Below are 19,894 nucleotides of genomic sequence, written 5' to 3' on the forward strand. Positions count from 1 at the left end.
CACTCTGTAAACCAGGCTGGCCTCGAACTCACAAAGTTTCACCTGCCTCTGCTTCCCGAGTGCTGGGATTAAAGGTGTGTGTGCCACCACGCCCACCTTCCATCTATTTTGTGTGTGTGTGTGTACACAAAACACATACTAGTTTTAAAGATAGATAGTTTTAAAGATAGACACTGCACAAAAATATTGTAATCAAATGGGACCAGGAAGCAAACAGGTATCACTACCCTAATTTCCAACAGAGTAGACATCAAACTAAAACTAACCAGAAGAAGTAAAAAAGGTCACTGAATTCTAATCAATGAAATAGCTAACCAGAAAGGTATTTTATCCTAAATATACAAACTCAAGGGTGACCAATTTAATAAAAATTCTGCTACTGGATTTAAAAATGGATATTAACATCAATTCATTAATAGTAGGTTATTTCAATAATCCACTTTTTCTAATAGGCAGGTCATCTGGGCAAAAATAAACAGACAAACATCAGAATCAATTGACATAATAATTAATGAACATAAGAGATATCTACAGAATATTCTACCCAAACACCAAAGAGTATATACACTACTCAGGAGTACATGGAAACTTTTCAAAGATAAAACACATCCTGGGATGCAAAACAAATCCTTATAAGTTTTCAAAAATATTAAAATCACACATATTCTGACTACAATAAAATACAACCTAAAATTAACAGCGAATAAATCTTTAGTAAACACACAAACTTCTGGAGAGTAAAGAACTCATTCATTACTGTATAAAGAATGGTATAAGAAGAAGTCAAGAAAGAAATAAACATTTCCTGGAACGAAATGAAAATAAAAACACATTATAATGAAACTTTTCAGACACATTAAAAGAAGTCCTATGAGGGAAATCTGTAGTTTTAAGTGTCTACATTTTAAAAAATCAGAAAGGGAGAGGTGTCTGGAAAAGCCACAAGGAATAATACTATTAAATATTCACCCTCCAAAAATGCACGCTACATGTAACTCAATATATAATTTTACATAGAATTTTGATGAGCCTTTTATATCTGGCCTGACAGTGCTCTCTCCAACAGCCACAGATGATCTAAAAAAAAAAACTCCAATACCAAACATGAGAAGCCTCTTTTGAGTTGTTAGCCAGGGCTGTTCAAGAGACTCCGAAACAATACAGCCGATGCCTGGTGCCCTTGGTTACCTCATAGCGGTGGAAGGTAAGTCCCTGTCATTGAAGACATTACCTGCTTCGGGCAGGATTCAGAGGCTCCTGAGATGGAATGAGCCTGAAAGCTGAACTCCATGAGGACTAGTTTTCATACTACCAGAAGTTGTCATGCAACCTTCCAAAGATGGGAGGCAACCAATGATGCTGCCTGGCTATGATGCCTATGAAGTAAATTAGTGACTAACCCTAACAGAACCTTAATCCTAAGGTGCAGTAGTGGCACGCATACCTTGGTGACAACTAAGAGGTCTCTAATTGGACTTAAGACCCATCAACAAGAGGGAAACTGTGCCTGGTATGGGAAACCCATTTTAGTGACTTTTTAAAATATTCCCGGCATTTTTTTTTTTATTTCCTCGGTATATAACAGCAAAGGGTGAAACAGCACAGGATTAGAGCCCAGAAAAGGTAGAAGATGCAGGAGCCGTGGCCTCAGTCTTTTCTTTTGATGAGTATCCAACGTGATTGGAGAGGCTGCAAATTTTGATGGCTGAGGCGGGTGCAAAGGAAGTGGCAGAGGTGCAGATCTCTGTCTTCAAGTCAATGGAGGAAGTCCTGGTATAATCAACTGGTCTTGGCATCCTTAAAGGTGGTCAGCATCCTGTGGAAACATACAAAGCAAAGCTTCTCCCGAAACAAAACATCTGCTCCATTCAATTGTTTGGTTAGTCTTTTTATTTTATTAGAGGGTTAGGAGTAAATTTAAAGTATGATGAACATGTATTTATAATCTCCATTTTGTAATTTAGATATCTGTGCCCTTAAGGTGTTATGAGCTCATTTTTATAACATCCCATCCCTGTGGATTACAGGAAATTCTAGTTGAGTGTGAAATATTAAAAGTTAAACATCAATTCTTTAAAGGTTTTGAAGTATAAACAAGGCCATTGTCTGTCTTTAAAGTCCTTGTCATTCCTAAACTTGCAACGTGGTAAAACAAATGTTGCACCACATCCTTGAAAACCTCTCCAGGTTTAGCAAAGGTGTAAATAATATAAAAATGAGTATCCACATATTTATGAATAGTTTTCATCAGGACAGCATGCATGGGAGCGGGACACTCCGAGCACTTACCTCGCCTCAGGCCCCTGTTTCAAGGCGCCAGAACATCCAGGTCCTGTTGTTCAGGTGCCGGAAGTCCAGCTTCAACATCAATTGAGGAAAACTGAGGCGGGACATGAATGCTGTGACTGGCTGATTGGTGACCCTGCAGACTTTCTCTGAGGTTGCAACCTTCCAGGCCGGAACTGATAGTTACTGGCAATAGCTTCCACTGATGGTGGCAGGCTGGGGCTAAGGCTGATGGCTCCTAGCGGGGCTTCCACTGTTGCTGGTAAATGTCTAAAAAAGAAAGGGAAAGAAGGAGAGAAAAGAAACACACACACATACACACACACACACACCCATACACGCACACATGCACATACACACACACACGCACACACGCACACACACACACACGACGACGACGAAGTAAGACAAACTCCAGCAGGTAGGTTTTAACAAGCTGCTTGTTCTTTGTTTTATTATCTTTTTATTTTCATTCTTGTCTTCTGTTCTTCTTCTCATCCCTCTTCTTTTACTTCCTGTTCTTGTCCTTATTCTCACAGTTAATATACCCCAACTAAATCTTTCAAGCAGTACAAAACTTACAATGTATTTACATTGTATCTCCCTGTAAATAAATGATTACAGTGGATACACATCAGAAACTCATGTTCCCCAATACCTTCACATGATCAAATGTTTTATGTATTATGGGTGAGGAACAAACACGAATAATAAAATATTTCCAAGAACCCACATACATCTGCACACAAGCAACTTGTTACATATTAACAGAGCATAAGCAAGCAAGGTCATTTCTCAGCCAGCTTTTCTTTACTGGCAGGCTGCAGTTTGCAGCTACAAAGACGGAATCAATTACCTTAAGAAGTAGTCGTATGAAGATCTTAAAAGAACCACTAATCTAAACTCCTATATAAAAATAACCAGCCATTTCTGTTTTAAGTCCTAAAGGTGCTCATCCACCCATTAATATGTTTTACTAAATCATATCAGGAAGCTGAGGGCAGGAAAATAATTTAAGGAAGTCAATCGTCATCTCAGTCACCAGCCCTGATTGAAAGAGTCACATCAGCCAATGCTGCTATGGGCCATTGTTCTGGCTCTGCCAACCTCAAAAAAAATCCCTAGCTTTACTAATAAGTGTATTTTCTCTTAACTTCAATTGTCCCCTAAGATTTCCTGCATCAGGACCACTAGCAAAAACACCTTTACCTTACTTTGCTAAACAATCCATTTTTCCCTAAGACTTTCTACATCAGAGCCACTAGCAAAAACGTCTTTACCTAACCTTGTTGAACGATCCGTTTTTTCCAAATTCTTTCTAAGGGTAATGATCATCGTTAGCCATCTACATCTGCAGGTTGTTTTCAGAAATGATGGTTGAATCATTAGTCTGCTCCTAGGAGCAATGCCTAAAAGAAATCAAGCATTGTTATTGGGTATGCCAATGATGCTGCCCAGTGAGGGGCTTGGAGCCCCCTCTATAGTACTCACACAATTCACACATTAAGGGGATTATAAGGACTGCACGGGTAACAAGCAGAGCTGTGCTCCATAACAGCATGAAGTCCTCAGGACACGCAGTTCTTAGGGCTATGCCTCGCCGAGACACACCCATAGTGGGTTTGCTAACTGGTGGGCCACATTCCATGAGTTCTAGAGCTGTTTTGCTCTTTCTCTTGCACGGACCCCAACAGAGGAGACTCTAAAACTACTAATTAACTGATCCAGCATAATTTTTAACAACAATCTATAGCATGTGTACTCTAAACCGCAGGTAAATGTAGTCTTCATCCTTCATAAAAGAACATTTCTCTTTGCAACAGAGGCCACTGCACAAGTCCAGTCCCATTGGACGCATCCAAAAACCACCCCTGTAGCTAAGGCTTAGGGAACACTGTGGATGATGGGTCAGAGAGATTGTAAGAGCCAGAGGATCGGGAAGTTTGCGTTGAATTGTGTCTCCAAGTAATGTGAGAAGCTACAGCCGTAAAGTCTCACCAATATGACTGCTTGATCAAGAGTTGAACAATGACCACAACACTAGTTATGCCTAAGTGAATGGGGAAAGTCTGGAATGCCTCAGCCATACACAAAGGACTATGGGCAACTAAGGGATGCTGAGAGCAGGAAAGATGGTCTTCCCTAGGGAAGAGCACACCACTTAGTCACCCAATACCAAATGGTCAGCCCTGAAAGCATACAAGTAACATTACACAGACTGAGCAGGTTATATCTATATCTGTATCTACCTATATATGTGTGTGTATACATATATGCACATAGCAACAATAAATGAAAAAAGAAGCTACGGATTTCAAAGAGAGCAGCTAGAAGTATATGGGAGGGTTTGGAGGGAGGAAAGTAGCAAATGATGTAATTACGTAATAATCTCAAATTTTTTACTTTAAAAAATCATGAAGAAAAAACAGTCTTGAGAATACTGAATAGCATCCTGGAAGCAAAGGAAATTAAAGCAGAACCGAGAACTCTCCAGGAAGAACACTTCAGGGTAAAAGCATTTTAACACCCAGCGCCAATACTAAGTGTAAGTGGTAACTAACCTAGCAGCCATGGCAGAGGGTCTCTGTGGTACATAATCGCAGATCCTGGCTTTCAGAAAGGAGCACTAAGGAGCATCACAGACTCAGACAATCAGGCTCCATGGAAATGCATCACAGCAGCATGCAGCCTCACCTGAGGAGAGCAAGAAAAACCAGGAGCAGACAGGAATGGTGTCTCAGAACCGGGTCTAGCTTTAGCATACTTCCTCTTGCAGGAGGGGTATAGTTCAATGCTCAGGAAGTGTATGCTGTAGGGGAAAAAATAAGTAAACAAAATAGTGGCTAAATATCTTTGTAGTAAGAGCTGACTGATAAATACAGAAACAAGACAGAGAAAATGGATGCCAAAACTAGCTGTCAAAAGTTTGCTATCTCAGAGACTGTTAATTAAGCTCAGAATACTTCGGGTCAATACATCTAATAATAATTGAAGAGGGGCTGTGTCATTGGGCTTTCCTCTCGCCATCTGAGGAAAGCCAGTGTTACTGGTGCTAGGACAGATAGACATCTGCCTGTGAATTCAGTCCACAAGAAAGACCACTACGTGGGATTGCTACAAAAAATAATCCTGGACCTAAGCATAAACAAACAGTAGAGAAGTCCAAATGGACACCCAATCTGAAAAAAAACAAAACAAAATCTAAATCCCTGGTGTGAACCTCCAATTTATCAAGAGTGGAAAGTACTAATTAAGAGCCTTTTGGACGTACACAAGGAATTGAAATAAAAGAAGTTTATGATTAGCGTGAGGGAGGACTCTTAACTTAGCAGCGTGCCTAACAAGGTACGTGGTAGAAATGGTTGCAAAATCCTGAATTTTGTTTTTCTAAGTAGATATTTTCAAATGCTTGTCACGACTAGGCTATTACTGTGAATTTTTTGAAGGAAGAAAAATGAAAAGATTCTGATGTAATGTCATCTTTATTTCATAAAAAAAGATAAGAACACTAATTGTTAAGACTGACAAAGAATTAATTTCTAGTTGCATTGAGAGGGAAAAAATTAACAGACTAACAAAATTATAACCTTAACATGATTGAACTCATTACTCTTGAAGTGTGATGCAGATACTTTTGTTGGTTTTTAGTTTGTTTATGGAACTGGAAAAGACTTCAGCGTGCTATATTTCATCAAATTAAAATTAATATTATTATATTTAGAGAATCAGAATATAAATGTCATCCTATATGCTAGGGTACACGCTGTATTTTTAAATTAAAAAAAGATATATTTATTTATGTACCCGAATCCCAAGCAGTATGAAAAGTACAAAGACATAAAACATATTTGGTAATAACCCATAGTATCCGGTGAGCATCACTCGTCAGCTTCTCATCATGGGTTCATGGAGTTTGACAGAGCTACCCAGCAAAGCAACGAAAACTCACACTACAGAGAGAGCTACAGAATGATAGGACTATTCCCTACCAGCTAATCATTGTATTTTGATTTTCTAGAATTTGAATTATTTTTTTCCATGCACGTCATTTCTTATAATAATAAAAATAAATAAATGTTGTCTTTGTTTTTAAAATTTTTATTGACTGTGAATTTCACACCATGCACCCCGGTCCCATTCATCTCCCTGTCCGTACATATCCACCCTTTGCCCTTGAAACCTACCCCCCAAAAGAAAACAAAAAATAAAAATAAATAATGTAAAAAAAAAAAAAAGAAACAATCTCATAGTAGAAGCTGCAGTGTGCCACAGTGCATCACAGTGTGCCACACAGTATGCCCCCCCAACACACACATACACCAAACAACTTTATTGCAGATAGATCTTCATTGTAATGAGTGATTGGTCTCTTTTGAAGCCTCTGGCCTCCGCTGCACCATCAATACTGGATCCTCACTGGGACTCCTCTTGGATATCCTGTTGTTGCCCTGTGTCATGGAGATCCTGCAGCTTTGGATCAACAGGACTGGCCTCTTCACACGCAGCAGCTGTTCATAGAATTATAAGGTCTTTATTGTGTGCTTTGCACATGTTACACAACTGCCTGGCCATTGCACTTCATCTTCAGTCTCTCTAACTTACCTTTTACAACCAAGTGGTGAGTGAGTGTGTGTGTGTGTGTGTGTGTGTGTGTGTGTGATTTTATTAATAAATTTCCTGCCTTGCATGTTTTTTATCTTTCTTCTTATTTATTTGTGTTTTACTTTGAGGTTTTTACACTAATTCAATTTGATTTTAATATAGTTTCACTTACTCCAATATTGTACAAAGTGAAAGTCCCTATTTGCCCAATTACTAATTTTTAATATTATATCCATTTTTAGTCTCTGTAGATTTTATATCACATCTTTTCCCAAGCAAGTGGATATTTCCAAATAAATGAGGATGTCCGTATAATCCCAGTGCAATTTTATTTTTTTAACATTTATTTTTACTATTTTAAATTATGTGTATGTCTATGAGTTTGAGTATGGGTATATGCTTATGAGCAGCCAGCAGTGTCAGATCCACCAGGAATTACAGTTAGCTGTGAGTTACTACAGGTCTTGCGAGACACCCAATTGGGCACTGGGAACCCCTTTGGGGTCCCCTACAAAAGCAATATGATATTTTAGCCTCTGAGTCATCTCTCCAACCCCCTAGGGAAACTTTCAAAAGCAGGAAACAACATTAATAAAATAGTATTTACATTCATTATTTTAGTTTTTTAAAATGCTTTGTATGTTGATATCTTTTTCCTAATATTGAATAGTCTGAGATGAAATTATGTTTAGTTTTTTTATCTCTGAAAATCAGAAACAAGACAAGGACTTTTCCCACACCTATTCAATATAGTGCACGAAGTCTTAGCTAGAGCAATGAGGCAATGGAAGGAGTTCACGGTGATACAAATAGGAAAGGAAGCTGTTGGAGTGTCTTTATTTGCAGGCGATATGATTTTATACATAAGAGCTTAAAGACTCCACCAAGAAACATTCACAGCTGATGATCACTTTCAGCAAAGTAGCAGGGTACAAAATGAAAGGCAAAAATCAATAGCTCTCCTAAATGCAAATGACAGACTGTAAGGACTACTTACTTTTTATAATGCTCTCCCACAGACAATCTATCTATCATCAGGCAAGTCAAAGAACTTTATTTTTTTTTCTTTTTTTTTTTTTTATTAATTTATTCTGGCTACATCTCAATGTTTATCCCATCCCTTGTATCCTCCCATTCCTCCCCCCCCCCATTTTCCCATTATTCCCCTCCCCTATGACTGTTCCTGAGGGGGATTATCTCCCCCTATATATTCTCATAGGGTATCAAGTCTCTTCTTGGCTACCTGCTGTCCTTCCTCTGAGTGCCACCAGGTCTCCCCCTCCAGGGGACATGGTCAAATGTGAGGCACCATAGTACGTGAGAAAGTCATATCACATTCTCCACTCAACTGTGGAGAATATTCTGACCATTGGCTAGATCTGGGAAGGAGTTTAAAGTTTACCTCCTGTATTGTCCTTGGCTGGTGCCTTAGTTTGAGCGGGACTTTAAAACACAGAAAAAGGAATGAAAGAAAAGAGCAGAAGATGGGCATGTTTGGGCAGAATGTCCTGTGGATGGCTGCTACGTCCATGTGACTTATGATGTTACTCAACCCCAGCATCTCTCTGTTTAATTTTCATCTAGATGACCCATCTATTGGACACATTGAAATCTTCACTATCACCGTGCGAGGTGATGTTGGTGAGGATTGTCTCTGAAATCTTTGTTTGATTTCTTGAGTTTTTCTTTTCAAGTTTTATTTCAAGTTTGAATTTTCTTCAGAGATTCTATTTCTTTGCTAGATTCTTAACTTTCGTATTTTGAATTGTTTTCATTATTCTATTCAACTGTGTTTTCTGTTTTCTTGGTCTTAATTGAAGCATTTATTCATAACCTCTTGAAGGTCCTTGTACATATTAATAATGGGCATTTTGAAGTCCTTGTCTTGGGATTAAGTTATATTGATTCCCCCAGTGCATATTGCAATTGGGTGATGGCTTATATAGGAGCCATATTGCCTTGTTTGTTCATGTCTTGGGATCTAGACATCTGGAGTTATGAAAATTGTGGTGTCTTCCACATGTTGGCAAGGATGTGGAGAGAGAGGAACACTCCTTCATTGCTGGTGGGAATGCAAACTAGTACAACCACTTTGGAAAGCTATCTGGCACTTTCTCAGAAAAATGGCAATAGGGCTTCCTCAAGACCCAGCTATCCCACTCCTTGGAATATACCCAGAAAATGCCCTACCACACAACAGGGACATATGCTCAATCATGTTCATAGCTGCTTTATACATAATAGCCAGAATATGGAAACAGCCTAAGTGTCCCTCAGTAGAAGAATGGACTAAGAAACTGTGGTACATTTACACTATGGAATATTACTCAGCTATTAAAAACAAGGAATTCCCAAAATTTGTGGACAAATGGATTGATCTAACAATTATAATGAGTGAATTCACCCGAAGCAAAAAGAGACAAACGGTATATACTCACTTATATCAAAGCACTAGTCCAAGGGATACGTACCATGAAAAACTTTACTTACCAAGAAAGTGGGTCAGAGGAGAGGATACCCTATTGAGACTTTAGGCGAGAGTAGCATGGAAGAATGGGGAAACAGTAGGACCCACAGGGTCCTGGAAACCTACAAGAAGAACTTTATGACAGGCAGATCTGGGTCCTGGGGTCCTCCTCAAACTAAGGCACCAGCCAAGGAGAATATAGGCAGTAGACTTCGAACCCCTACCAAGACCTAGCCGACGAATAAGATATTCTCCACCGTTGAGTGGAGAGTGAGATCTGACTCTCACATGAACTCTGGTGCCCCTTTTCTGACCACGTCCCCTGGATGGGGAGACCTGGCGGCACTCAGAGGAAGGATAGCAAGTTACCAAGAAGAGACTCGATATTCTAAGAGCATATATAGGGGGAGGAGGTCTCCCTCAATCACAGACATAGGGGAGGGGAGAAGGGGGGAAGTGGGAGGAAGGGAAGAATGGGAGGAAACAGGGGAAGGGCTAACAATTGAGATGTAATATGAATAAATTAATAAAATTAATTTTAAAAATTGTGGTGTCTTTTGACACAAATATCTAGTGTTGGCTTGGTTGGGTGGATGTTCAGTTTTTTTGGTTGCTGATGCCCAGTTGGACAGGTTATAGACCAAAGGAATGAGGCTTGGTTTTCAATCTTGGGGTCTTTTTTGGCTATGGAGGTCAAATTCTGATATCCTGGGCTCTGATATCCTGTAGCGCTGGGCTCACACATACACCAAGCATCCCCACACTGGTGCAAGAAGTGGAGTGGCTCATAGGTTAGCAAGTGGAGGAAAGAGATTGACTCTGGAGTTGTCTTAAGCAGAACATAGGGTCCAGATTCATTAGGACAGCAGAAGCAGAACCAGGAGTACAATGACTCTGGCCAAAGAAGGCAGTGAGTGAGTCGAAGGAAGATGGAGTGGGCTGGGAAGAAGGAGTGAGGTGGGCAGGCGGCGGCAGCTCTAAGAACACTCTGGAGAAAGCAGAATGCAGAAGAGAAAGGCGGAGAGTATAGTTAGACCACATGGCAATAAACTGTGATGGCTATGGAAGTCACAATAGAATGGACATGGGCTAAAAGGAATGGCCAAAGAAGGTGGTGAGAGAAGTGGCTCATGACTTTGAAACAAAGCTCTTTACTCTGATTTGCCATATTTTCTCCAGAAAAGACATACCTCCTAATCCTACCCAAACTGTGAAACCTACTTAGGATTAAGAATTCCAATGACCAACACAATAGAGGCCAAACTATTCAAACGACCACAGCACTCGAGCTTATAGACACTTGTGGTGCTTTGAATGAGAGTGGCTTCCACAGACTCACATGTTTGAATATTTGGTTCCCAGTTAGAGGAACTGTTTGAAAAGGATTAAGAAGTGTGGTCTTGTTGGAGGAGGTGTATCACAGGCTTTGGGATTTCAAGGGCTCAAGTCATCCAAAGATAACAGTCTCCTGCTTTGGGATGTAGGTGGCGAAGTGAGTTCTCAGCTGTCACTCTAAGCCCCATGCCTGCTTGCCGCCATACTCCTTGCTATGGCCATGGACTCTAACCCTCTGTGACTGTGAGCCCTAAATTAAACACTGTCTTTGATAAGTTGCCTCCGTCATGTTAATTTGTCACAGCAGTTGAAAAAGTAACTGAGAGAACACAGAGAAGGACTTGCTAAACAGGACACCAGTAGTGCAGTTATTTAGACCAACAGCTGGCAAATGGGACCAAACAAAACATAAATGGCTCCCTCCAGCAAAAACCAAGATCATTAGAATGAAGTGGCCACCTATGGAATGAGAAAAAATATTTTCCAACTGTGCATCTGACAGGAGATGGGTATCTAAAATATAAATAAGCAAATAAATAACAAAACAAAAACCTAAATATTAAGGAAAAAACAACTAAAAACTGAGGCATGGTACTAAATAGATTTATCAAAAGATAAAATATAAATGGCTGAGAAATATTTTTTTTAATGTACAACATTCTAACCATCAGAGAAATACAAATTAAAATAACTCGGAGATTTCATCTTACCCAAGCCTAAATGGTTAAAATCAAAGAACGAAACAACAACAACAAAGCAAGAAAAACAAATGAAAGCAAATTTTGGCATAGATGTGGGGAATCAGATATGAGTATGGAGATTTCTAAAAGAGACAGAAACAGAGAAGCCACATGGTTCCGATATACCACGCTCTTGGGTGTATACCCAAAGGCCTCTGTATCTTATTATAAAGATACCTACTCATCAGTGTTTTTTGTTTACCTATGTACAATAGGGGGAGACATGGAAACAACACAGATGTCTATCAACTGATAAATAGATCATGAAAATGTGGTATATTTACACAATGGAATATTACTTGTCTATTAAGAAACTGAAATTATTAAATTTACAACTAAATAGATAGAAGTGGACATGGTCATCCCAAGTGAGCTAACCAGACAGAGAAGCATCTTTTCCCCTATGTGGATGTTAGCTTTGAATCTTTAGATATGTATGTTTTATTTAGAATACTCCTAGTGTTTAGGAAATTAGTAAGAGGCCATGGGGGAGGGGAAACTCTTTCAAGGAACAGTAGATGCTATACAGTATTACGAAGGGGGAAAGGGGAGCAATAAGGTGTGAAGTAATGAACAGGAAAAGGAGGGAATGTGAAGAAACTATAGATAATTAAAGTCCTTTGCAAAAGGCCATATAGAAATCCACTACTGTAGAAACTTCTTAATCTATGCATATACATAGACAAAAAAAATTCAAGCTGAGCATGGTGGTGCATACTTTTAATGCCAGCACTTGGAGGGGGTGGGGGGATGGGAGGATTTCAAGGTCAGACTAATTTACATAATGAGTTCAAGGCCAGCCAAGGCCACATAAAAGAGACCTTGTCTCAAAAAAAAAAAAAAAAAAAAAAAGGCAAGAATTTAAATGGAGGAAACAATAGAATAGAATAATATTCTCCTCCATCCTATAATGGGGGTATAATACCATAGCCACTAGGGTCCCATAGACCTCCCAAACATTACAGGCTGTTGCTGTTGGTAACTTGATGGTAAGACACTATTGCTAAAAAAAAAATACCACCTACTTGGCATGGAGAAATCTAGCATCTACTTACTGGAAGCTTCATCCCTACTGACTAGCTTTCATAGTGACATAATTTTCTGCGCACACTATCAGAGAAGAAATATAATCATCAATTTTACCCAGCAACAAACCCTATGAGACTCTATAAAGATTGGCTGGGCAATGCCTACTGCTACAAAAGTGACATAAACTTTATGGGTGTAACCAACCACTTTCTGCTTGGATCTAAGTCTGACTGCACAAATGGAACCCATATGCCTTATGGTGATTACATAGGTCAGGCATGTCGCGACCCTTCCGACCAGCAGAAAATAAGGACACAACCCGAGTGTTCTTCTCCAGGCAGTTATTCAGGAACTTTTTCAGCAAGTTTCTTTTTCTGCACCCCAGCGCCCCTCTTATATCCTCTGCCTCACCCAATCAGCAGCTCTTACGTCGGTAGCTCCAATTGGTTCCCAACAAGGCGGGGTGCATACATCAGAGCAAAGCACGGCCCACAACCCAAATAAGGACTTGTTTACCAGCCAGGAGCAGAATTGCAAGTCATCTTGCCTGGCAGGTTGCCAGGAGCTTCAGCTTCCCACACAGGGACATTCAGGAGTGAACCTGTTTCTATTATTCTGCTAAATAGAAAATAGCCTAATGAGTTATTCTGAACTCTCAGCAGAGAAGCTTCTTCTAGCAGACCTACAACTTCTTGACACCTAGAGAATAAAATATTGTGACCTGCTCATCTCTAAATGGGACATCTGTGTCATACCCCTCCTTCAAAGTCTCAGGAATCTTCATGAAGAGCATAGAGGACGGGGAGAACCAGAGGTAGTGGATAGTTATAAGAATATGGTGTTCTCTGGACACAATAGGGCAGCTGCACATAAGAAACTAATTGTGACAGCATGTACAAAACCTGCACGGCTCAAGCCAGATGAAACCCCAGCATGGAATCAGAGAGGTCAGCATGATGTCTCATCCCTGTTTGAGGAGCTATTGGGTTTTTATTTTTCTGCTGCTATAAGAGAGCCACAATGGGACCACTGATATGTTGAACATGACCAAGGGCAGGCTCCACACCCAGAAGAATTTGGGCAACACAAACTGGACTTGATGAATTCACACAAAAACAGTGACCTTGAAGTTGGGTAGACAGGGAGGCAGGAGTTCTGGAAGAAGGTTAAAATAACTATAAAGATGTCTGAAAAAGTTATAAGGAATCATACTAGTAACTCTCAAAAAAAAAACCTCTAGTGTACATGTGGTTCTTTGTATAGATATACATACATAGTCTAAATAAAGTTTTCTCATCTGGGCTGACAATGCTTCCTCCAAGAACCAAAGACCACCTAACAAAACCCCCAATACCAGACATGACAAGCCGGCTTTTGAGTTATTGGTCATGGCTGTCCAAGAGACTCCCCAAACATACAGCTTGTTCCTGTTGTACCTAGAAGTGAAAGGTCCCCATTGCTAAAGATGCCATGCATGTCAGAATCAGAAGGGCTCAGAGGACCTTGAGCTGGAACTGAACTGAAAGCCGCTCCCTGAGCACCAGCTTTCATTGTACCCAAAAAATATCATGCAAACTTCCAAAGGAGACAACCAGCAGTCCTACCTAGCTATGACACATATGGACCACGTCAGGGACCAACATGGCCTGGTAACCATAAAAGTGCAGTAGTGGCATGCATACCTTGGCAGTAACTAACAGCTCTCTAATTGGACCCCAACCCCACTAGACAAGAAGGCAACTATGCCTACTACTGGAAACCTGACTAACTACTTAATACTTGTGAAGTCATGGTTCTTGGAGGAGAAGCTACAAGCAGCATAATGCCTAACAATTTAAACATCTGACCTTGTACCCACAGAAATGGATCTTTAAGCCTTCATCAAGAAAACAGTTCTTTGCAGCAGTCAAACACTACTACAGAAAACTACACCTGATCAAAACACAGAGTTTTGGAGCTGGTCCCAGTGGATTCATCTACAAAACAATTCTATAGCAGAGGCTCAGGGAATATTGTAGAACAGGGAGCAGAAAGAGCATAAGAACCAGAGGACTAGGAAGTTTATTATGAGATTGTGTCTCCTAGTAACGTTAGACCCAGAAAGCCTTACCAACATGTCAACGTAAACATTAGTTGGACAAGGGTGGCACCAATAGATATGTCAAAGTGCACTGGGAAAAGCCCACAAGACCCCAGGCCTATAGAAAAAAAAAAACTACGGGAACGCTTAGAGCAGGGGAAACAGTCTTCTCCAGGGACAAGTACATCAATTTAGTTTTCTAATATCAAATGATTAGCCCTGACAACATATTCATTAATAACATTATACAGACTGCACAAGTTAAGCTTAGGTGTGTGTGTGTGTGTGTGTGTGTGTGTGTGTGTGTGTGTGTGTGTGTGTGTAATAACAATGAAAAAAGGGACATGAATTTGAAACAGAGTAATGAAGGTTTATGGAAACGAGAAGAGAGGGAAGGGAAAATGTTATAATTATCTTATACTCTCCAAAAATTAGAATTAGAAAAAGAAATATTTCAAAGAGAACTGGAGCCTCTGTGCGTAGAACAAGGGAGGAAAAGAGCAAATTGAAGTCGGCAAATGTTTAAGGAGATAGAAAGGTAGCCTAACATAATTTGATAAGTACATACTGAACACATTTATTAAATAATCATTCTTCATTCCGTGGGTTTATATAGATAAAACACTGGGTTTTAAAAACCCAAGTGGTCAGAATAAAAGAAATAATATAGAAGATAGAAATAAACTAATTGAAAACATTTCGAAGACAGAAAAAATAAAGAAAACAAAAACGTGGCTGTTTTAAAAAGATTGTTAAAATTAAGAACACTGTAATTAGTTTGATTAGGAAATAAAACAAGATACAAACGACCATGACAAGAGGTAAGAGCCACTTGTGTGTGGACATACTCTTAATCCCAGGACAGTGAGGCAGAGGCAAGATGATTGTAGTTTGGAGACTAGCCTGAGATATTTACATTATGTGAAATATGATATAATGAGTGATACAATGGCCAATAAAAAGACAGAGAATGTTATAAACAACTTTACACCAGTGAATTCAATTAATTATATGAAATGAAAAAATTACTAGGAAACATAGTAGAATTCACTCCTTAAGGAACAGACAACTTGAGTAGTTCTCCTCGATTACATAAATTAAATGTATTGTTTAAAATTATGTCACATTGACATCTCCAGGCACAGAAGACTACACTGGTGAACTCCACCAGTCATTTGAGTAAAAAGTAACATTAATTCTATTCAAACTCTTTTAGAAAACTGAAGTGAAGTTAATACTTCTGTATTAATTCTCCAGGGCTAGTATTGGCCTGCTATTGAAACATAACAAAATCATTGCAAGATAGTAAAATGACAGATCAATTTCCCTCATTATGATAAATTAACAATTCATACAATTTTCCACAAGTGAAACAATGTAACTAGAAGGGATACTATATCATGGCAAAGTAGGGTGGAATAGTCAATGAATATAAGATTGCTTTACCATTCAAACTCAATTAATATAATTTACTACATTAAAAACCCAGAAGGCCATATGGCGATCTCAATAAATGATCTGTCCAAAATAATTTGAAAACTATCCAACATCTGTTGTAGATGGGAAAATAACCTCAGAAAATTCAAACTGATAAAAAGAAACTACAAAAAGATGGCACTGGGATCCACCTCAGTGGTAGAGAGCTTGCTTAGCCTGTGTGAGGCTTAAGGTTCAGTCCCCAATGCAATAGGAATCTGAGAACACATAGTTTCCATCATATGTAATAGTGAGGCATTGAACATCTCCCCGTACAGATCAGGAACAAGATAAAGATGCTCAGTATTACCACCTGCAGCCAACTCTGAACTAGAGATGACAGCATAGCAAGGCATGAAACAGAACAAAAGGGGGCGCTAACTCACTGCAATGGGCTTTAGGAAAAAAGCTACCAGAACTAACAAGTAAATTCAGCATGAATTTAAGGTCGATGCATAAAACAAAACCCAAACAAAAAGACACAAAGAAAATCAGGAGCTGAAAAAACAAAACTGCATCACATTGCTCTTCTGTTGCTGATATAACAAAATACTCAAAGCATTGTGTATGGCCTATTACAACACAATTTATTATCTTAACTCCACACTCAAAACAAATAGACAACTTTTGTTGTGGCAATGAACCAAGGATTACCCCCACACTCTCAGGCTCAGCTCTGGTTTATATTGGCCCAACCTGAAGCAAGCTAGAATCCTACATCAGACACACAACCAATGAAAGAAGTCTGTCTGCCCAGGTTACAACATAAAGCACAGACTATGTAAAACGCCAAGACCATATGCGTTTCTCTAAACACCCTAGTCCTATTGAAGTATTTCCCGATAATAATTAACCAGATGAACCCTACTACATAGAATTCAAAAGAATAATCATGAACTTGATCCAAGATTTCAAAGAGTTAAAAGAAGACAGGGGAAAAAAAATCTGTGAACTTAAGCAATGAGGTCCTGGATGATGCCCAAAGAGAGACAAGCATGTGTTTTGGACAAACTGGGGTCTAAAAAATGAATTCAGGTCAGGCAGTGGTGGCACACATCTTTAACCTCAGCACTTAGAAGGCAGAGGCAGGAAGATCTTTGTGAGTTCATTTCTAAGACATCCACAGCTACACAGAGAAACCCTGTCTCAAAAAAAATTGGGAGAAAAAAAGAAGAAAAGAAAACCGAATTTATTAGAGAGATAGAAACATTGAAGAGAGCTCAACCTTCAATGAAGATGAATTTGAAAAGATCAATGACTCAATTAGAAAATTCCAAGTAGAGTGGGTTGGGTAGAAGATAGAGAGTCAGGATTTGAAGATAAAATAGAGGAGCATTCAAAGAAAAATGTAAATTAAAAATACATAAAAAGAAGCTGGAGAGATGGCTCAGATGCAAAAAATATTCTCTACTCTTCCAGAGGACCCAGGTTCAATTCCCAGTACCCACATAGCAGCTTACAACTGTCTATAACTCTAGTTCCAGAGGATCCAATACCCTCACACAGACAAGCATGTAGGTCAAACACAATGCACATAAACAGAAAAAATCAATAAATTATTTTAAAATGCAGAAATTATGGAAAGACTAAATACTCTAATCACAGGCATAGATGAAAGTTAATGATCCCAGGCCAATGACATAGATTAGATCTTCAACAGGATCATGAAATAAACCCTCACCCCAAATTAAGAAAAGAAATACAAGAAGCCCACATAGTACCAAACAGACAGGACCACAAAAGAAATATCCCATAGCATATTACATTTAAGACATTAAACAAAGAACAAAGAGAGAATATTGAAAACTGCCGGGGGGAGGGGGGAGCCACAAGTCACATATAAAGAAAAACGTAATCAATAACAACCTATTTCTCTATGAAAACTTAAGCTTTCCAGTGGTTGGCATGGCCAAGGAAACATCTCTGATGGCTCCCATCTCCCTGCCACCATTTCTAAGTCAGAGTCTCCCAAGGAGCCACAACAGCTGCTTCATTGGAGGGCTGAGCTTCAAAACAACCGACCAGAGCCCGAGGAGCCATTCTGCGCAATGGGGGACCCTTGCCGACTGTGTGGTAATGAAGGATTCATACACGAAGAGATCCAGGGGCTTTGGGTTTGTCACATTCACCACTGTGGGGGAAGTGGATGCTGCTATGAATGCCAGACCACACAAGGTAGAAGAAAGAGTTGCCGAACCCAAAAGAGCTGTGTCGAGAGAAGGTTCTCAGAAACCAGGTGCTCACTTAACTGGAAAGATTTTCGTTGGTGGTATTAAAGAAGACACTGAAGAACATTGCCTACGAGACTACTTTGAGCAGTATGGGAAAACTGATGCCATTGAAATCATGACTGACAAAGGCAGTGGGGCAAAGAGGGGTTTGCTTTTGTAACCTTTGATGACCATGACTCTGTGGACAGATTGTTATTCAAAAATATCATACTGTTGATGGCCCTGTCAAAGCAAGAGATGGCTAGTGCCTCTTCCAGCCAGAGAAGTTGGAGTGGTTCCAGAAACTTTGGTGGTGGTCGTGGAGGCAGTTTTGGTGGTAATGACAATTTTGGTCAAGGAGGAAACTTCAGTGGCCCTGGTGGCTTTGGTGGCAGGAACAATGCTTAGCAGGAGAGGAGAGCCACAGAAGTGACAGGGAAGTTACAGGTTACAACAGATCTGTGAACTCAGCCAAACACAGTGGTGGCAGGACCTAGCTGCTACAAAGAAGACATGTTTTTAGACAATACTCATGTGTATGGGCAAAAAGAACTCCAAGACTGTATTTGTGACTAATTGTTTAAAATTGTTTAACATTGACTAAAAGTGTTATATTAGTTTCTGTTCTATGGAACGTGTAAAGCAATTCAACAAAGAGTTTTACTGTATATCTTTTTCACCTATGTTGTTGATTGCTAAATGTCTGATCATGTCCCTGAGTAAATGTGTCTCTTAAAGAAAAAGAAAAGAAAACGTGAAAAGCTATAAGAGCTAAAAGAACATGGATGCCAATTATTATACCCAGCAAAACTATCTGTCATGGTTGAAGGAGAAAGGAAAAAAGCTTCCACATAAGAACAGGCAAAAAGAATTTATGTCCACAAAATTAGGCCTACAGAGAATTATGGAGGCAATACTTCAGACCAAAGAGAGCAGAGCCCAGAGACTATAGGAAGAAAACAAACGCAGCTAGAATTGCTGACGCATAAAATAAGACTACGAGTGCAATGGGGAAAAAAACGGTACAATCAACACACATCTTTAACTTAAGTATTAACAGCCTCAACTCCTCTGGCAGAAGACACAGGTTAGTTGAGTGGATTAACAAACAAAACCCCCTTCTGCTAGAGGCGTTGCAGGTGTGGCTTCTGTGTCACCAGTGTGTCACTAGGTAGCGGAGAGGAGAGAGGCAATTCTACACTCAGTGTTCTGACCTATGAACATCTGGATGATTAGTAGCCTAACATTCCCTGGGTGGGGGTGAGGGGGGTGGGGAGCCTGAAAAGAGCAGCAGTCAGGTACCATGGGGCCTGGACAGGGAGATAGCCTGAGACAATCACTAGTCTAACACATGCAGACAGTGCCGGAGATGACCTCTGCCCGGAGCCATAATGCATGAGCAGGGCATACCACTCCTGAGACAACCCCTGAGATGACCCCCGACACTCAGAGACTGTGGGCACCACTAGGAGGAAGAAGTAAGTGGTGGGAAAATGGAAGAGAAAGAAAAAGAGAAGCATGTGGCCACAGTGAAGAGAGGCAGAATTGAAGAGTTGAGGGTAGTGAGGAACAACAGTGTGATGTGAGTAGTCTGTGATGCCACCTGGGACCATGGTGGGGTCCTGGCCTGTGCTGCCACCTGAGGGCCCATCTGAATCCATGGCCTTGC

At 39.9% G+C, this 19,894-nt stretch overlaps 1 non-coding gene and 1 pseudogene across 1 annotated transcript; both read left to right on the forward strand.

Annotated features, from left to right (window-relative positions):
• The window catches only part of LOC127199619 (heterogeneous nuclear ribonucleoprotein A1-like), a 30,822-nt pseudogene extending 12,189 nt beyond the window's left edge, over positions 1-18,633 (forward strand).
• A 709-nt stretch (positions 18,634-19,342) lies between these two features.
• Positions 19,343-19,473, forward strand: LOC127199677 (small nucleolar RNA SNORA17). The gene has a single exon (XR_007831955.1). It is a non-coding gene; the product is annotated as a small nucleolar RNA SNORA17 (small nucleolar RNA).
• The last annotated feature ends 421 nt before the right edge of the window (positions 19,474-19,894 follow it).

The sequence above is a fragment of the Acomys russatus genome, chromosome 15 (genome assembly GCF_903995435.1).
Source record: "Acomys russatus chromosome 15, mAcoRus1.1, whole genome shotgun sequence".
Lineage (NCBI taxonomy): Eukaryota > Metazoa > Chordata > Mammalia > Rodentia > Muridae > Acomys > Acomys russatus.